We start from the raw sequence: 4,939 nt of genomic DNA on the forward strand, positions 1-4,939 counted from the left end.
GGTGCAAGATCAGGACAGCAGGGGAGGGCAGTTAGTCGTAATCAGGCAGGCAGAGGCAGTTGGGGGTGATCAGGCCAACAGGGGAGGGCAGCTGAGGGCAAGATCAGGTCGGCAGGGGAGGGCAGTTTGTGGCAATCAGGCAGGCAGGCAGGTGAGCGGTTAGGAGCCAGCAGTCCCAGATTGCGAGAGGGATGTCTGACTGCCGGTTTAGGCCCAATCCCTGTAAACCAGCAGTAGGACATCCTTCCAGGGGTCCCAGATTGGAGAGGGTGCAGGATGGGCTGAGGGACACTCCCATGCACAAATTTCATGCACCGGGCCACTAGTAAATAATATTATGATAAACATTCTGGGATAAAGCTTCATCTGAATTTCTGATTTTTCCTTAAGATAATCTCCTAGAAGTGAAGTTTTTAGGCTACTAATGGATCGCATTTAAAGAAATAAATTTGTAAATTAAAGATAGATCTGAACCACTGATCCCACTGGAATTATAAGTGTTTTGCACTGAGTTAGAAAGTCAAACTCAGCTGAAACAAAGGGACAAGACTTCTTTAGCACGTCATTAGTATCTGGGATTAGCCAGATAAACAAAATAAAACAAAACAAAAACTCCTTTCATCTATAACATGTCTTATTAGGTAAGGCAAGCTGCAGAAGGGCAAATAAAGAAACACAGCAATCAGAGATATATGAGTAAACCAGCCTATTAAAGAATATTGTTGGTTTTTTTCTGAGAAAAATAAAAAAGTAAATCTGGCCCTAGTTGGTGTGGCTCCGTGGTTAGAGCTTCGGCCCATGCACAGAAGGGTTGTGGTTTCGATTCCCGGTCAAGGGCAGATATCTGGGTTGTAGGTTCAATCCTGACTCCGGTCAGGGCTCGAGCAGGAGGCAACCAATCAATGTGTCTCCCTCACATGGATGTTTCTCTCTCTCTCTCTCACCCCCCTTCAATGGAAAAAATATCTTCAGGGGAGGATTAAGAACAGCATCAAGGTAAATCTGAATGTCTGTCAAGTCCCAGCAGCTTTGGAGTTGACACAAATCTCTCTAACTGAGGAACCAGAGTCTTGGGCCGATGGCCCTGCCCAGTGGGCAGCAAGCCCCTCCCACTCTTAGATGTGTTTCTGCCTCAGGTCCCAGCTCTGACGTGCACCCACTTCCTGCATCCTGAAGCTGAAGAGACACCACCACCACCAGTGCCTCCACACTGGCCCTGGGGAACACTGTCCTCCTTCACTGCCATGAAGCCAGACTTAGTGCTTCCTAGGGCTGCCCTAACACGTTACCTCATCCAGGGTGTCTTTGAACAACAAAAACTTATGCTCGGTTCTGGAGGCCAGAGGTGTAAAATCAAGGTGTCAGCAGGGCCACGCTCCCTCTGAGGCTCTAGGGGAAAGTCCTTCCTGGCCTCTGCCAGCTCCTGGCAATCCTTGGCTTCATCGCTTCAATCTCTACCTCCGTCTTCACATGGCCTTTGCCTCTGTATGTGTGTCTGGGTCCTCCCCTCTTTTTATAAGGACGCCAGTCATTGGGTTTAGGTCCCACCCTAAATCCAGGATTATCTCATCTTGATCATTAATTACTTCTGCAAAGACCCTATTTCCAATAAGGTCACATTCTGAGACAGCAGTAGACATGAATTTTATGGGGATGCTATTCAACCTACTACACAGATGCTCCTCATTCTTGCAATAAAAACGTGGGCTGCTAAGGGCCCGCCACTCTCCCTTGCCTGTGGAAAATGTGGGTCTGAAAGGCCTGACCTCAGACCAATTAAAGATAGTCACCAATTTAACAAGCCAAAGGAGATCGAAACTCTCATAAAAATCCTGCCTTAGTACATCTGCAGAACCCTGGGGTAGACCTAACTTATGTTCCTGCTATTCCTATTGATTTTTTAAAAAAAAAAACCAAAAAACCCCCACCATTTATTTAGGTTTTTACAGAAGAGCAGAAGGAAGTAATAATTTAAGATGCTCCCAGATCACTAGGGCTGCCTGCAAAGCTGGGAAACCTTGCAGACCTCTGGACCCTCACACCCAGACTCACTCCTTCTGGAAGCCAAGGGGGCGGGCGGGGGGGAGGGGGAAGATAATAGCAGGAGAAACATGTGTTGAGAGCTTATTGCTATGCACTGAGCCATGTATCCACATTTTCTCTTCTCCTCACCTTAACCCACAGGACAGACCCTATTATTACTTCCACTTTGCAGATGAGGAAGGTATCCAAGGTCCCATTGGTAGTCAGTGGTGGGATCGCCATTCAGCATCCACCTCCTGTAACCTCAACAGTCCTTTCTTTTCCCATCAGCATTTAAACAAATCTGTTCCATTAAAAAACAAACAACAACCCTCCATTCCAGCGTCCCTAGCAGCCACCAGCTTCTCTTCTCTATATTTTCACGGCCTTCTTGAGACTTGTTCATCACCTTACTCCATTTTTCTCATCTCTACTCCCTCTTCAGCCTATTTTAATCTGGTTTCTGTTACTCTCTTGTCACTGACCCCCTCGTCATGGATGTAACCATTTGGTTATATAGAGGAGGAAAAAAATCTCCTTATCCATCTTAGGTTCTCCAGATGGGACTCTGTAAATGGGGCTGACCAAAGACAGACAAACAAGAGTTAAACAAAGAGAAATTGTTAACTCATGCATGCACAGACACATGCGAGAAGCAGCCAGCAATGCGTAACCCAAAGAACCTGGGCTTCTCTACCATCTGAGGCTAAAACAAAGGAAAGGGGGCCCTGGCAACGTAGCTCAGTGGTTGAGTGTCGAACCAGGAGGTTACAGTTTGATTCCCGGTCAGGGCATATGCCCAGGTTGGGGGCTCAATCCAGGGGCATGCAGGAGGGGGCCAATCAATGATTCTCTCTCATCATTGATGTTTCTATCTGTCTTTCCCTCTCCCTTCTCTGAAATCAATTTTTAAAATATTTTTAAAATAATAATAAAGGAAAGGGGTTTGGGGAAAGATGGGGGAAGGCGGTGGGTGGGGGAGAGAGACAAGTAATGCATAGGTGACTGGGAAAAGTATGGTAGACAAGGGTTGTTTAGTAAGGTTTGTTGTGCAGATTTAAGTCCTACCTTCTCCATTGATAAGAGTCCTCTTCCTGGTATGGGAGAGGGAGACACCCTTTACAAGTGGGAATTTAAACTTCGTTTATAAATGGAAATTTCCTTTACAAAACCCCTGTTTTTAGAGTTTCTGTGCATCAGCTGGTTCTCAATGGCCTTTAGCTTAAAACAATGCCAAAGAGATACATTTTGGGGTGACAGAATCTGGCACCCCTCATTTACATCCAGCTGATGCACGTCAGCCCTCATGCTGCCCAGCTCTGTGCCAAGTTGCCACACACACTCAACGTCTGAGGCGCTCACTGTCTAGGTGCACCTCCCACCACTCAGCAAGACATTTATCCAGTCCTTTTTCTCTCTTCCTGTCCTCAGGGCCTGGCCCTCAGCATCCCGCTCACCCCACTCTGCTGGTCTGAGATGCCCACCTGCACTCTGACTGCTCCTGGATTCTCTCTCTGGCCTAGACCTTTCTCCTACACTCGGACTCTTGTCTCCCACTGCTCCCTGTGGATCCAGAGCAGGCACCTCAAATGTGACATGACCTAAAACATGGGTCAGCAAACCAGCCCACCACTTGTTTTTAAGAAATATTTATTGGAACATAACCAAGTGCATTTTTGGATGTATTGTCTCTAGCTGCCTTTGTGCTACAATAGCAGAGTTGAAGAGTTGTGGCGGGGACCATGTGGCTTGCAAATCCTAAAATATTTACTCTCTGGCCCTTTAAGAACAAGTTGGTCGACCCTTGTCTGAAGTTTCCCCTGTGATTTTCATCTCAGGAAAATGTGCCACCCAATTGCCCAAGATTATCCCAGGACTTGTCCTTGCACTTACAATTCCTCTCCACAGCCACACAACTGCCAAGTCTTTAGCACCTACCTCCTAAATTTCTCTAGGACATGTCTACACCACCATATCCTCAGTGGAGCCTCCATCGTTTGCTTGGTCAGCGCAGTAGCTTAACTATCAGTGATCCCTCTAAGCATTGGTCATTTTCCACAGAGCAGCCAGGTGATTTCCTGAATTATGCAAACCCGTGCCATTCCCCCTTTAAAACCATTCCCAAAGCCATTCGGATGAAATCCTTGTACTTTCATGTGGCTTAAAGGCCCTCTCGATCTGGCCCCTTCCTACATCCCTCTCCTCATCACACCTGCTCACCTGGGTCCGCCTTTGTGCTGTGGCTCAAAGAGGATTCTTTGGATTCTTTGTTCTTGCCATGTTCTCCATTGGCCTCTCTCTCTTGTTGAGTCACGTTATTTCCTGTGCCAAGAACTCAGATTCCCGGCCAGCTCTTTCTCTTCTCCACCTGTGTGCCACTCTGAAGCCAAAATGACCTTCCTAAAGTGCAGCTCTAACCAGGTGTGATGCTTCTCAGTTTGAAACTGTACCTTCAAGGGAACAAAATAGGTAGAGGCAGCTGGGGAGGAAGAGGAAACACTGAGCAGTGTCTAGAATGGTGTGTTCCGGAGCATCCAACTTGACCTAGAGGTCATGTGACTTTAAGAACTTTATGAAAAGGGCCCACAAGACTTCGTAGTAGGATGGGGTTGGTGAGAGCAGTTTCAGCGAGGTGCAGGCATGGGAGCTAGATGCACCAGGCAGGGGAGGGCTCCCTCACCCACAGTTCCATTGCATTGGAGAGAGGGTGGGATTATCACCCCCATTTGGCAAACAGGGAAACTGAGGCTCAGAGAGGGGAAGTGATTAGCCCAAGGTCACAGAGCATGTAAGTGTTAGAGCCAGGACTTGAGTGTGAGAACAAGGTAAGAGCCAGACCCAGGGCGTTTATTTCCTATTTCTAATTCCAGCAGTATCAGCACCCCTTCCCTTTGAGCTGTACTCAATTAGAGGCGAT

The 4,939-nt window shown here is 47.4% G+C and overlaps 1 long non-coding RNA gene across 1 annotated transcript in view; it reads right to left on the bottom strand.

The window, feature by feature from the left end:
* Window positions 1-4,939, bottom strand: part of LOC107182461 — a 25,359-nt gene extending 20,420 nt beyond the window's left edge. The window contains exon 1 of the long non-coding RNA XR_001513177.1: window positions 4,243-4,939. This is a non-coding gene — a long non-coding RNA (uncharacterized LOC107182461). The remainder of the gene's footprint in view (window positions 1-4,242) is intronic.

Source organism: Myotis davidii, unplaced genomic scaffold, assembly GCF_000327345.1.
Source record: "Myotis davidii unplaced genomic scaffold, ASM32734v1 scaffold1115, whole genome shotgun sequence".
Taxonomy (NCBI): domain Eukaryota; kingdom Metazoa; phylum Chordata; class Mammalia; order Chiroptera; family Vespertilionidae; genus Myotis; species Myotis davidii.